The sequence below is a fragment of the Sorex fumeus genome, unplaced genomic scaffold (genome assembly GCF_029834395.1).
Source record: "Sorex fumeus unplaced genomic scaffold, SorFum_2.1 ptg000082l, whole genome shotgun sequence".
Lineage (NCBI taxonomy): Eukaryota > Metazoa > Chordata > Mammalia > Eulipotyphla > Soricidae > Sorex > Sorex fumeus.
Genome location: NW_026606139.1, coordinates 1,224,730 through 1,240,208, shown reverse-complemented (window position 1 = coordinate 1,240,208; position 15,479 = coordinate 1,224,730). Strand labels below are relative to the sequence as shown.

General features: G+C 47.0%; 1 non-coding gene across 1 annotated transcript; it reads left to right on the top strand.

Annotated features, from left to right (window-relative positions):
* Positions 1–10,352: 10,352 nt before the first annotated feature.
* On the top strand, positions 10,353–10,471 carry LOC130039124 (5S ribosomal RNA). Its single transcript, XR_008794838.1, has one exon. It is a non-coding gene; the product is annotated as a 5S ribosomal RNA (ribosomal RNA).
* The last annotated feature ends 5,008 nt before the right edge of the window (positions 10,472–15,479 follow it).

Below are 15,479 nucleotides of genomic sequence, written 5' to 3'. Positions count from 1 at the left end.
GTTCAATCCCTTGCCATATTCCCAACCTCCCTCTCATTTTCCTCCTCACCCATACAGTCCTCATGCCTCTCATTCACCAGCTCTCACCCCTTCCTTTTCTACTGATTTTGCTAGTCCCTGAGGGCTAGAGTGTTCTGGGGACTTGTGGACCAGTTCTACAGGGCTCGGGTCCACAGAGAGGCTCCAGGAACCGCAGGTCAATGAGAACCCATCCCCATACACCTCCCCGGCAGAACAAAGTATACTTACCAAGCACAGGTCTAGGACTTAGGATGCTCAGTCTATATATCCAGAACTGGACAACCATATGGCATGACTTAATTTCCTCCTTCTAAAACAAGGGATTCCCCCACATCCAAGAGAACTCCACCATCTAATCTCCCACCCCAGGATCTAGCACATCCCACCCCCAGGATCAGAATTGCAGACTCACCTTGTCGGCCTATGCAGCGAGAGCGCACCGAGCAGGGCGCCCTTCCGTGGACAGGTCTGAACTGAGGGTTGGGCGTGCTGGACTGGCCTTTAATAGCCACCTGGTCTCGTGGGATAGTCAACTCCTAACTCGGACCTCTGATTGGCCACGCCCATTGGGGGGAGTGTCTTGCAATCCCTCGACATTTGAATTCTTTCCCCATCAAGAATAATAGGGCCTTGAGTGAGCAGAAATACTTTTTTCTTCATAATAGCAGTACTCCGGGACCCAAAGGTGCAGGGAAGCCATTCTCCGGAAGGCACACAATTCCACTCAACAAGGTCCCATGAGATAGCGTTGATGAGGTCTTTTCTCTTTGGAGGGTGGGATCACACTCTGCGATGCTCATGGTTTACTCATGGCTCTGCACTCAGAAATCACACCTGGCGTGTATGAAGGACCATACTGGAGGCTGAGGTTGAACTGGGTTGGCTGCGAGCAAGGCAAATACCCTACCCACTGTTCTATTGCACTGGCCCTGATAGAGGCCTCTGGTCTTTGTCAGCTGGGCAAATTGAAATTTAATGAGAAGTTTTCTGGAGTGGGTCAGGAGAGAAACTAAAGTGCTTTTCAGGTGGTCTGCCCAGTCCTATCCAGGTCGCTGGATGCCCCTGGGCCCCAGTAGGAGTGATTCTTTTGCTCAGAAACAAGAGTACGTTCTGAACTCCTCCTGTTTGGAATAAAAAACAAACAAAAGTATGATGGGTTCATGCAGAGTTCTTTGGTGTTCTAGACTTGGGTCCACTTTACGCTCATGTGGAAGTGTATTCCGCATGCTCGCTCTCCTGCCTGCATCCCTCCATCCCAAAGCTGCTCTCACCCGAGCAGAGGGACTCAGGTGAGTCTGGGCCCTTCACTCCCCTGGCGCCTGCACTGACAAAGATTCCCACCCTGTCTGGGCTGAGGACGGCATCTCCCACCCAGGTCTCTAAGGGTGTGGAGTCTCCTGGTAACTCACTAGCCTTCTGTGTGGTCCAGGTGGGCTGAGAGGTGAGGCCCGCCTGGGGTCTTTGGCGCTGGACTTTCAGACCCTGGTAGGATGCGCCTGAGACTGGGCTAGTCTCTTAGCTTGGATGAATATCACTGCTTCTTACACATGCATATTCCTGTGATCAATGTTCATTTATAATTAAACACCGTGAGAGTTTTGTGATAGTAACATTAATTGAACTAATTATTACACCAACATTTTCCACTGTAAGTACAACCCCAGGCACCATTCTTCATGCTAAGAAGGGACGAGATGCACTTATCTTCCGGGTTCTCTATGCAAATGAGAGGGATGGGTAAAAACACCCTTCAACAAAACTGAAGAAAGTAACCACTTTTTAAATTTGGGATGGAGCCACAGTAGAGTGGGTAGGGCGTTTGCCTTGCATGCGGCCGACTCAGATTTGATTCTCAGCATCCCATATGATCCCTCAAAAAAACCCAGGAGTATCCGCTGTATATCGCTGTGTGTGACTCAAAAAGCAAAAAGAAAATAAATGAGTAAAAAATAAGTAAAACATAACCGCAATTGTTTAATATGTACTAGTAGCAAAGGAAAGAGAAAAGCAGTATAGATGCCCCTGCAAGACAGAGTGTCTGCTTGATTTAATCCCCACATGAGAATTGCCTCCATCTAAATGCTTGACCTCTGAAAATAATGATTCACCTTCATGCATGTGGAGAGTGGTCTCAGCATGGTTGTGGCTGGCTCCGGAGGTCTTCGGCTGCCGGGGCTCTGCTCGGGGTGGGGAGGGAAACTCGACCTGCCTCCCTCCAAGGGGCCCCGGAGAGGATAGCCAGGTGTGGGGGCAGGAGACTCTGAGCTGTTCTCTTCCTGGAGCTGGGTTTTATAGTCTCTGGGTCTTGACCGTTGACCTTCCCTATCGAAGGAAGATAAGTGTGTATTTTAACTAAAAGGGATAATGGATGGGGAGATCATTCGTGGGGAAAAAAGGAAAAAATCCTGGTAAAGTAAAAGTAGTTTTGAAGAAAAGGCAGAGGACAAAATGAATGTACAGGAATGTGTAGAAGGCTTAAGGATGTAAAGAAATATGTAGGTTTGAGGTTTAAGAAAAGAAACTGTAATCAAACTATATTGTGATAACCATGCGAGTAAGCCGGGTTCCTCAAAGGATTCAGCACGATCGACTATATCCACATGATAACCAAGCTCATTAAGGTTTCTCTGGAGTTCAAGATGCTGCTCTGTCTAAAGTTCATTGATTTAAAGAAGGCCTTTCAAAACTGGACAGCTACATGCAAAAAAGTGGGTTCAGATCTCTGCCTAACTCCATGTACAAAAGTAAGATCAAAATGAATTAAAGACCTCAACATCAGATTGGAATCCATAAGGTACATTGAAGACAAAGTTGGCAAAACCCTCCATGATATTGAAGGTAATGGTATCTTCAAAGATGTCACGCCACTGGCCAGGCAAATGAAAACAGAGATAGACAAATGGGACGATCTTAAACTAAGAAGATTCTGCACCTCAAAAGAAACAGTGACCAAAATACAAAGACAGTCCACAGAATGGGAAAGGATATTCGCCGAATACACATCTGACAAGGGGTTGATATCAAGGATATACAAAGTACTGGTTGAACTCCACAAGAAGAAAACATCCAACCCCATCAAAAAATGGAGCGACGAAATGAACAGAAACTTTCTCAAAGAAGAAATCCGAATGGCTAAAAGGCACAAGAGAAAATGCTCCACATCATTACTCATCAGAGAGATGCAGATCAAAACAACAATGAAATATCATTTCACACCACAGAGACTAGTCCACATCCGAAAGAACAAAAGCAACTGGTGTTGGCGCAGATGTGATGAAAAAGGGACCCTCCTTCACTGCTGGTGGGAATGCCGACTGGTTCAGCCCTTTTGGAAAACAGTATGGACGATTCTCAAAAAATTAGAAATTGAGCTGCCATTTGACCCAGCTCCCAGAAGAGAACAGCGCAGTCTCCTGCTCCCACTCCTGACTGTCCTTGCCAGGGCCCCTTGGACGGGGGCGGGTTGAGTTTCCCTCCCCACCCGGAGCAGAGCTCTGGCAGCCGAAGACTTCCAGAACCAGTCACAACCATGCTGAGACTACTCTCCACAAGCATGAAGGTACCGGCAGAGGAACAAAGGCATGTGGGTCCCGGGGCTAAGAACTCCAGGCCTGCTTGGATTGGGGCTGAGCATCCTCCACCCAGATCCTCCATCTTCCAGTAGGCGGGGGTCACACCCACCAACTGACCCCCCCAACCCCCAGCGCCGCGTAATCCCATCAACAGCCAAGACCCAAAGACTATAAAACCCAGCTCCCGGAAGAGAACAGCACAGAGTCTCCTGCCCCTGCACCTGGCTGTCCTAGCCGGGGCCCCTTTGAGGGGGACAGGTTGAGTTTCCCTCCCCACCCGGAGCAGAGCTCCAGCAGCCGAAGACCTCCAGAACCAGCCACAACCATGCTGAGACCACTCTCCACATGAATGATGGTACCAGCAGAGGAACAAAGGCATGCGGGTCCTGGAGCTGATATCTCCAAGCCTCCTCAGATTGGGGCTGAGCATCCTCCATCCAGATCCTCCATCTTCCAGTAGGCGGGGGTCACACCCACCAACTGACCCCCCACCCCGTGCCATGTAATCCCATCAACGGCCAAGACCCAGAGACTATAAAACCCAGCTCCCGGAAGCGACATCTTATTATTTCATTCTTGCTTTGGACAACCTGGCAGGCTACCGAATGTAAGCTGCCCACACGGCAGAGTCTGGCAAACTCCCCATGGTGTACACAATATTCCAAATACCAGTAACAATGATGGGTCTCATTTTCCTAACCCTGAAAGGGCCTTGAATATGGCACTTTAAAATCTCAGGGCTAGGACGAAGGAGACGTTACTGGTGCCTGCTCAAGGCAATTGATGAACAACAGGATGATCGTGATCATGATCGTTTGACCCAGCAATACCACTCCTGTGAATATATCCCAGAGAGGCAAAAAAGTATAGTTGAAGTGACATCTGCACTTGTTTGTTCATTGTAGCACTCTTTACAATAGCCAGAATCTGGAAAAAGCCTGAGTGCCCAAGAACAGATGACTGGTTAAAGAAACTTTGGTACATTTACACAATGGAGTACTATGTAGCTGTTAGAAAAGATGAAGTCATGAAATTTACATAGAAGTGGTACTACATGGAAGGGCTGGAGCGACAGCAGTAAGGCATTTGCCTTGTACGCAGCCAACATGGCCGACCCGAGTTCGATTCCTCTGCCCCTCTCGGAGAGCCCTGCAAGCTACCGAGAGTATCTCGCCCGCACGGCAGAGCCTGGCAAGCTACCCGTGATGTATTCGATATGCCAAACACAGTAACAACAAAGTCTTCAATTGAGACGTTACTGGGCCCACTCAAGCAAATCGATGAACAACGGTAGGACAGGACAAGACTACATGGAAAGTATCATGTTAAGCAAAATGACTCAGAAAGAGAGGGATGGACATAGAAAGATTGCGTTCATCTGGGGAACATAAAGTAACAGAATAGGAGACTAACATCCAAGAGTGGCCGAGATTAGTACCAGGAGGTTTGCTCCATGGCTTGGAGGCCAGCCACAATGCTAAGGGAAAAGGGAGCTCAGATAGAGAAGGGAGTACCAAATAAAGGGTATTGGGAGGATCTTCCCAGGATGGGAGAAGCATGCTGAAAATAGACTATAGACCGAACATGATTGCCACTCAATACCTCTTTTGCAAACCACAACACCCAAAAGGAGAGAGAGAACAAAAGGGAATGTCCTGCCACAGAGGCAGGGTAGATTGGGGGAATGGGAAGTGGGAGGGATACTGGGACCTGTGGTGGCAGAAAACGGGCACTGGTGGAGGGATGGGTATTTGATCATTGTAAAATTGAAATCCAAGCACAAAAATTTGTAAGTCTACAACTGTACCCCATGGTACAGAAGAAGAAAAGAAGAGTTAAAAAAGAAGAAGAAAAGAAAAATTATCAAAAATAAATTAAAAAAATAAAGAAGGCCTTTGATTCTGTTGAAACGGAAGTGGTCATCGAAGCCCTAGCCAATCAGGGCATTCAAACTCAGTACAGCAGGATCCTCTGTGAGCTCTATTATGGATTCACTATCAGGATCACACCATTCTACAAAGAAGTGATCATCCATGTCAAGAGGGGGGTTCGGCAGGATGGTACCATTTCACTGAAACTCTTCAGTGCCACCCTCAAGAACATCATGTGACAACTGGAATGGGAAGGAATGGGAGTGAAGATAGATGGTTGGCAACTACACCACCTCTGCTTTGCTGATGACATTGTTTTAATAACACCAAACATTAGCCAAGCGGCACAAATGCTGGCCGACTTCGACAATGAGTGTGGAATGGTTGGACTACAGCTGAATCTCACAAAGACAATGTTTATGAGAAACAGTCTCATTCCTAACGTTCCATTTGCTCTCAATGGAACAACCATCTCCAAATGCAACAGTTATGTGTACCTAGGTCGAGATGTCAACATGATGAATGACTTGGCACCTGAGTTGCACAGGAGGAAGAGAGCGGCTTGGAACACCTTCAAGAGCATCGAAGAAATAGCTAAGAGAACAAAGAACCTCTGGCTCTGGGCACAACTCTTTGATTCCACTGTTCTTCCTGCATTAACATACGCCTCAGAGACCTGGGCCCTACAAAAACAGGATAAAAACGCTACATGGGTCTCCCAAAGAGGAATCGAATGAGCTATGCTTGGAATATCACGTTTCACTCAAATGAGAGAAAGAATTCAGAGTTCCAACTTCCATCGAAGTCAAGAATCAGGGACGCTCTCTCATTTGCCAGGGCGTCGAAAATCAGGTGGGCTGGACACGTAATGAGATTTGTAGATGACCACTGGACTAGAGCTGTTACCAACTGGATTCCACGGGATGTCAAAAGACCACGTGGCCATCCACATACAAGATGGTCAGACTTCTTCCTCAAGACCCTGAACGATCGGTTGGAGGCTCTTTGTTTTCCTAGAACGAGCAGACCCCATTGGGCTACACTAGCACTCGACAGGGATGAACGGAGACATTGCTGGCGCCCCCTCAAGCAAATAGATAAGTGTCAAGTGATCAAGTCAAGTGATCAAGTGATTGTGATAAGAAACTCTTTTAACTATCTGCCGAATTGTTCTAGTATCCAGACTCCTGTTACAGTGCTCTTAGATAATTAAAACTTTCAATTTGGAGCTAAATAAGTTCGATATGTTGTTAAACTGTATATTCTATCAGTGCAGCACATAATGCTTCTTTTGACTAGGACCCATAATAAATGGGTAGACTCATTGTGAGTAAGGTAGATGTTTGTTTTTCTCTCCTCAGTGCCATGAAACATTAAGGCACTGTGTTTAATTGCATACACCTAGACAAAAGTCTTTACTCCCCGCTATAGGGTCTCCTCTTGGTGCAGACAGGAAAACCAGTGATGGGATTCCAAAAGCCCTCTTCCAGGGAAGGAGTCATAGAATTGTTCTAAATGACAGGAGCAGGTATGTAACAGATGCTGTTTCAACTACTCTACAAACCTCAGGGAGACCCTAAAGGCAGGCAGGCTCTAGGAAGGAGAGCACACAAGTAGCCACTTTTGCAGACATCTGGGGAGTTGCTCAGCGGTAGAGCAATTGTCTTACATGTTAAAACTCAGTGCAAAAAAATAATTAAATGAATAAAAAGAGTGGTGGGGGGGAAGTGTTTCAGATGCTAGAGAAAACTGAGTTTAGTGAGCAAACCAGAGGACCAGGTTCAATCCGTAATGGAGATGCCCTGTGGGCACTGGGAGACAGTAAACAGTCCTGCCCTACCCACCCCTCCCACATACCAGGCTGTTGTAGCCCCCTCAGTACTAGTACTTTGGTCCTTTTTGTCTCAAATCATAATATATTAAAATATACATATATATTAGAGAAAACTTAGAAAATGCTAAGTCAGTTTGATTTGCTTGAACAAAGTCTACTGGCCCTTAGTGACACCAAGGGTGCTGGGTTCAAACTTGGACCACAGGCACCCAAATCTGCCCACATCCTCTAGTATGCTTAGAGGGAAAGTGACAAGAGCACCCCACTCCCACAGATGATGGCTTATTGCCACATTTCCGGGTTTGCTGGGGCTTTTACAGCCCGCGAACGTGCCTAAAAGTCTAGGATCTTCATGATCCTGGAATTGTCCCCACTGGTAAGTTTCATTTCAACATTTTATTTCTAGGTTTTTCCCCATACTGAACAGGAACGACGGGTCCTACCAAGCACTATAGGGACAATAAACCTGGAAACTAGGACATGCAGTGCATGCTCAATCCCTTGCCATATTTCCAACCTCCCTCACCTTCATTTTCCTCTGACCCACACAGTCCTCATGCCACTCAGTCACCAGCTCTCACGGCAGGCCAACCTGAACTGACCAAGAACAGGGTGAGCACTTGAGGGATTCTCAGTCTATACAACCCAGAGCTGGGCAACCATCCAGCATGCCTAATTCCCTCCTGCTCGAGCAAGGGAAGGCCCGTGTGCATGAGACCTCCACCATCTAATTTCCCACCCCAGGTTATACCACACCCCACCCCCAAGATAAAGTTGCAGACTGACCTTGTCAGCCTATTCAGCGAGAGCACCGAGCATGGAGACCTTCAGTGGAGGGCTCTGCACTGAGGGTGGGGTGCGCTGATATGGCCTTTAATAGCGCCTGCTCTGGCAAGATATTGGAACTCCTTATTGCAATCTTTGGATTGGCGACAAGTATTGGGAGGACCCTTGACAGGTGCATTCTTTGCCCAACAGAAATTTCAGTGGCTTCAGTGAGCAGAAATCCCTCCCTTTTTTTTTTCATAATAGCCGTAATTGGGAACCCGAAGGAGCAAAGAAGCCATGCTCACGCAGACACACAGTTCCTCCTCAGCAGGGTCCCAAGAGATAGCTTTGATGAGGCCTGATCTTTTCTTTTTGCCAGGGAATCACATCCTGCCCTAACCACTGTTCTATAGCTCTAGCCCTTATAAAGGCCTCTGGTCTTTATCAGCTGGGCAAACTGAAATTTAACGAGAAGTTTTGTGGAGGGGGTGAGGAGAGATACTACAGTACTTTGCAGGTGGCCTGTCTGGTCATATCCAGTTCACGGGGTGGCCCCTGGGCCCTAGTAGGACTGATCCCTTCGCTCAGATGCAGGAGTAAGTTCTGAGCTCCTCCTGTTTCAAATAAAAAACAAATATAAGTATGATGGAGTCCTGCAGCGTCCATCGGTGTTCTAGACTTGGGTCCATTTGCGCTCAGGTGAAAGCGCATTTTGTGTGCTTGCTCTTCTGCCCACACCCCTCCATCCCAGAGCTGCTCTCCGCTCAGCAGAGGACACAGGTGAGTCTGGTTTCTTCATTGTCCTGGCTCCTGCACTGACAAAGATCCCCATTCTGTCTGGCTGAGGGCAGCCCCGCCCACCCAGGTCTCTAAGGGGGTGGATCTCCTGGGTACCCTGAGCCTCCTGTGGCCACTGAGTTCTGAAGCGTTTGGCTGGCCTGAGGCAGGTGTCACTGGGCTTCCAGAGTTTGACCCTGCTCTGGACTGCGGGCAGACTTGTGAGGGTGGCATCTCCCATGGTAGGAATGTGCCCCTCTGGTCTTTATCACCTGGGCAAACTGAAATTTAATGAGATTTAAATTGGGCAAAATGTTGTAATTATTGAAACACCCAGACCCAAGAGGGAACCAGCGGGGTTCTCTGTTACTTTACCTCGGGGGGGGGGGGGGGGGGGGGGAAATGTTAAGGCTGTTACTCAGTGAAGGACACAGACAAGTGGTTTTTTTTTTTTTTAATGATAGGCTGGAACAATAGCACAGTGGGTAAGGCGTTTGCCTTGCACAAGGTCAAGGTTCGGCCCAGGTTCAATTCCTCCGCCCCTCTTGGAAAGCCCGGCAAGCTACCGAGAGTATCTCGCCCACACGGCAAAGCCTAGCAAGCTACCCATAACGTATTCAATGTGCCAAACACAGTAACAAGTCTCACAATGGAGGCATTACTGGGCCAGCTCGAGCAAATCAATGAACAATGGGAGGACAGTGCTACAGTGCTATTGAAACACGATTGTCTGGAATAATTTTACTATTTTTATTTAAACGTTATTTAAACACTGGGATTGGTCCTTCACGCTCTACCGAGGTCACAAATTGCCCCCATAAGCGCCTCTCCGGCATGGCCATGGCTCCAGAGACAAAAGGACTTAATCCAGAGCCCGGCAGCTTGCAGCAGAAAAGTGAATGGACTATGCATTAAACTATAGCGCCATGCCTCCCTGGGAGGAAAGCGGTGTTGCTCCCTTCCGCCTTCCCCCCACGCCCCCAGCAGCAAGGTGGCCACTGCCTCAGAGCTTATTGGAAAGCCAGGTATGAGCAGGCGGTGATGGGGCAACAGCAGTCTCATGGGAAGAGGGGCGGTACCGGCTTGTTCTTCACGCCCTACCGAGGTCACGAGTTGCCCCCCACGAGCGGCTCTCAGGCACGCCCATAACACCAGACGGACAGGAACCAATCTCATAATTATCTGGCTCTTTGCAGAAATCCCTCCAGACTTACCTAGTAAAATATCAGAAATCCAAAATTGCATGGCCACTAGAGCAGCCACGCGACATCATATGGTTCTCATAGCCAACTATAGAAAACAAATTATTTCACAATGCCTTTTCAGCAATTCGGATTGTTGGAGGGAAATTCTAAACAATAATGGTGAAACTTTTGTCGAAATAATGAATGTAATCAAAGTAGAGAGAGAGAGTTAAGTAGAAATCATCTGCCTCACAGGCATTGGGAGGGCGGGAGGGGGTATATTGGGGTTCTTGGAGGTGAAAAATAAGTACTGGTGAAGGGAAAGGTTTACGGCCATACCACCCTGAACACGCCCGATCTCATCTGATCTCGAAAGCTAAGCAGGGTCGGGCCTGGTTAGTACTTGGATGGGAGACCGCCTGGGAATACCGGGTGCTGTAGGCCTTTTGTGGAAGGGACTGGAGCGATAGCACAGCGGTAGGGCGTTTGCCTTGCACGCAGCCAACATGGCCGACCCGAGTTCGATTCCTCCACCCCTCTCGGAGAGCCCAACAAGCTACCGAGAGTATCTCACCCGCACGGCAAAGCCTGGCAAGCTACCTGTGACGTATTCAATATGCCAAACACAGTAACAACAAAGTCTCCAATGGAGACGTTACTGGGCCCGCTCGAGCAAATCGATGAACAACGGGAGGGCCTTTACCTTTTTTTTTATAACTGAGACTTAATCTTGAAAGCTTTGTAACTTTTCCCACACTGATTCAATAAATAAATATAAGAAAATAAAAAATAAATAAATAACTCCCGGAAGAGAAGAGTGCAGTCTCCTGCCCCCGCGCCTGGCTGTCCTCGCTGGGGCCCGTTGGAGGGGAGCGGGTTGAGCTTTCCTCCCCGCCCCGACCAGGGCTCCAGCAGCCGAAGACCTCCAGGACCAGACACCACCATGCTGAGACCACTCCCCGCACACCTGAAGGTACCAGCAGAGGGACAAAGGCCGAGATCTCCAAGCCTACTCGGATTGGGGCCGAACATCCTCCACCCAGGTCCTCCAAATTCCAGTAGGCGGGGGTCACACCCACCAACTGGCCTTCTGGCGCCGTGTAATCCCATCAGCGGCCAAGACTCAGAGACTATAAAAACCAGCTCCCGGAACCGCGCGGCCACATTGGTGGCCACACGACATCTTATTATGACATCTCATTCCTACTTTGGACAAACTGGCAGGCTACCAAATGTAGCCTGCGCACACTGCAGAGTCTGGCAAACTCCTCGTGGCATACCCAATATGCCAAATACCAGTAACAATGATGGGTCTCATTCTCCTAAAGAGCCTTGAATATAATCTCAGGGCTAGGATGAAGGAGACGTTACTGGGGCCTGCTCGAGGCAATCGACGAATAACAGGATAGATGAATGAATGAATGAATAAAATAACCCCTGGGATTGACAAATCTGTTCATAACACAGTTGTTTCAGGCATACGTTCTCCTGTACCAATCAGCTGTAGCTCTGGGGCCTCCAAGTTCATAGAGAAATTGAAAGGAATCTCTGTAGATTTGTGCTCTGTCCCAGGGCGTGGGTGGGTGGGAAGTGTTTTTCAAAGGGAGCTGAGGATGTGAGGAGTGGGGTGGATTTTCTCCAGATGTTTTTTCAAGAATTGGCACAGTTGGAGAGAAGAAAGGCCGCTGGGCGGCTTCACAGCTCCCAGAGAATGCACCAGGTCCCAAAAAGAGCCGAGATTACCGAGAAGTCCCAGATGGAGTAGGTGCTGCATTCCGCCTCCTCCAGATGGGGTAGGTGCCGCATCCTGCCTCTTCCAGATGGAACCCCGGTGACCATGAGCCTCTAAAAGCATAACTTGAGTATGCGTGAACCAGGACTTGGACTTTTACTCCAAACTGCCGGGACTGCCCCGGCTCCCAGGTAACCTCTGATTCCGGAAGGACTTTTACTCCAAACCGCACGACTGCGGCTGCGTGACATCTCCCTATATACAAAGTGATCAATGAAAAGTAAATCATCCATCGTTTCTCCCTGAAAATCAGGCTTAACTCTTATACAAACCACAACACCCAATAGGAGAGAGAGAACAAAAGGGAATGCCCTGCCACAGAGGCAGGGTGGGATGGGAGGGTGGGAGGTGGGAGGGATACTGGGATCCATGGTGGTGGAAAATGGTCACTGGTGGAGGGATGGGTATTCACAATAAATAAATGGTATGGGTATTCAAAATAAAAAAATTTAAAAAACCCAAATTAGCATGCAAGCTAGGTCAAACTTTTTCTGGCAATGGGGAATCAAAGACAAAACTTATCAAGTGTTTTATGTGCAAACAACCTGAATTTTTTATACAAATGTATATTTTTCAAATAGAGTTTTGATTCAATTCATTATGGAAAATATCTCAAACTTTAAAAAACAAGATTATTGTTTGATAAAGTCTGATAACTTCTATTTCTTCCCTTGGTGAAATAATAAAATGCAAATGAATCTCTGTTTTACAAAGATCAAGAATTTATTCACTCTAGGTACTGAATAAATTTGAGTATGAATGAGTTCCCCACTTTGAGAACTGTGTCTCTAACTCATCCATAAAATGGGTACTTGCCAAAAGTTACCCTGTCCACATGTCTTCCAAGCTCTTCTCTATCCTCTATCTTTTGCCTTTCAACCTCTCTTGTTCATAAGTATATGATCACGGTCCTCCCGTTGTTCATCAATTTGCTCGAGTGGGCCCAGTAACGTCTCCATCATGAGACTTGTTGTTTCTGTGTTTGGCATATGGAATACGTCACGGGTAGCTTGCCAGGCTCTGCCATGCGGGCGAGATATTCTCAGTAGCTTGCCGGGCTCTCCGAGAGGGGTGGAGGAATCGAACTCAGGTCGGCCATGTTGGCTGCGTGCAAGGCAAACGCCCTACCCGCTGTGCTATCACTCCAGCCCTAATGGCCGAGTGGTCTAAGGCACCAGACTCAAGCTTCACTTCCCCAGCCTGGGGAATCTGGTCTCCGAATGGAGGCGTGGGTGGGTTGTTCATAAGTACCTTCTTCATTCCACTGGATAATTAATTCAAAGATGAACAAGAAACATCACTTCCAGGCAACACCAGGGAAAGGCGCCTTGCTTTATAGAATTCGCTTTTGGTCTCCATACACAGAAAATAATACAGGAAGATTTCCCAACTCTCATACATGGTGTGTGGCCCAAATTTCATCACAAATGTCCTAGTGGAGTAAAATAAGTTGTGAATGTGTTCGTGGAGGAAGACTGAAGACTGAAGTTTCTCTGAGGATGACCTTAATGAGTTATTCTTGTTTGCAGTGAAGAGTGAAAAACCAGTTGGACCTCCTTGTGTAGTTGGGCTCAAGAGTCAACTTTGTGGCCCTTAAGGTCAGAGGTTGGGAAGGATCAAAGAATCACCACTTAAGGATACCATGTTTCTAAAAAAGTCACAGAGAGCAAATCAAACCATATTTTTATTCTATCTTATCTGACATATAAAACTGTAAGATATTTTAAGTGTATAGTTTTCCCAAGTTTTTCCATTATCAGGGAGTATAGAATCGAAAATTTTAAAATATTAAGTAGGCACAATAATGTACAAGTATCTTAAGCACAAATATTTTCAAATGTTTCAAGCTACAAAAGTCATTCTTTTTTCTATTAATCAAAAAAAATGACTAGACAAAATTATATGTGATACAATAATGTTGTATAATAGATTTAAAGAGAACATATATGCATTTAACACTGTGCTTTGATAATTGATATTGTCAAATATTTGAAAATTGATCTTTGGTATTTGGTGTGGTGTTGAAACTTATTTGCATAAAACTCCATCATTAACAATACTGTAAGTCATGCTATCTTTAATTTGAAAAATTTAATAAAATAATGTGCTTGTAAAAATATCTTTAAAGATACAGCTGGAAGAGAAGGGCCACATGGAGGGCGGGACCCACAACTCCCGGAGAAAAAGAAAAAAACAGGTTCCAAAAAGAGCCGAGATCATTGGGAAGTCCCAGATGGGGTAGGTACCACATCCCGCTTCCCCCAGATGGAACCCCGGTGACCAGAAGCCTCTACAAGCACAGTTCGAGTATGCGGGAACTAGGACTTTTCCTCAAAACCGCGCGGCCGCTTATGCGGCCGGGCGACATCTCTCTATATACAAAGTGATCAATGGGAAGTAAACCACCCAACGTTTCTCCCTGAAAATCAGAGTTAAGTTTGGAGCACGGCCACAGCCCCAGAAACACAAGGACTTAATGCAGAACCCAGCAGCTTGGAGCAGAAAAGTGAACGGACTATGCGTTAACCCAGGCCATCATGTCTGCCCGGAGGGGAAAGGGTGTTGCCCCATTCGCCCTCTCTTCTCTGGAAAGAAGGATGGCGGCCGCATGGGAGCCTTCTGGACAGCAGGTATGAGCCGGGGGTGTGGGGGCGACTAAAACCTCACGGGAAGGGGGGCGTTCCGGTCCGTCCTTCACGCCCTACTGAGGTCACCAGTTGCCCCCCACAAGCGGCTCTCCAGCACGGCCACAGCCCCAGAAGCACAAGGACTTAATACAGAACCCAGCAGCTTGGAGCAGAAAAGTGAAAGGACTATGCGTTAATCCAGGCCATCATGTCTGCCCGGAGGGGAAAGGGTGTTGCTCCCTTCTGCCCTCCTCCCTCTGGAAAGAAAGATGGCGGCCACATGGGAGCCTTGTGGACAGCAGGTATGAGGGGGTGTGGGGGCGACTAAAACCTCACGGGAAGGGGGTGTTCCGGTCCGTCCTTCACGCCCTACCAAGGTCACCATTTGCCCCCCACGAGCGGCTCTCCAGCACAGCCACAACTCCAGAGCACAGAAACCAATTTCTTAACTATCTGACTTTCAGTAGAAATACTTCCAGGGTCAATAAGTAAAATAGCAGAAATCCAAAACCAACATTTAATTCCTGAACCCAGCTGTAGAAAGTAAATCACTTCACAATGTTTTTTCAGCATGTCTGATTGGGGGGGCGGGTAAACTCTAAATAATACTGGTGAATCTTTTAATGAAACAATGAATCTAATCAAAGCAGATAGAATGTTAACTAGAATTCATCTGCCTCACAGGGACTGGGAGGGGTGGGGGTGGGGTCTTATTGGGGTTCTTCATGGTAAAAAATAAGTATTGGTAAAGGGAAATGTGTTTGATATTTGCATGACTGAGACCTAAACCTGAAAGCTTTATAACCTTTCCCACAGTGATTCAATAAATAAATAAATTTTTAAAAAATTCATTGCTTGTAATTATTTCCATGTATCAATTATCTCAAAATCTTGTTCCTCAGTGGGAATCTCCATGTTTACAAAATAAAAATAGACATAGAAAGGCAGATGACTGGAAGTAGATCAAAGCATGATCTTCTGTATTTATGAATGTATTTAATTAATTTTTGTCTTTGTAAAAATTATCAAACAT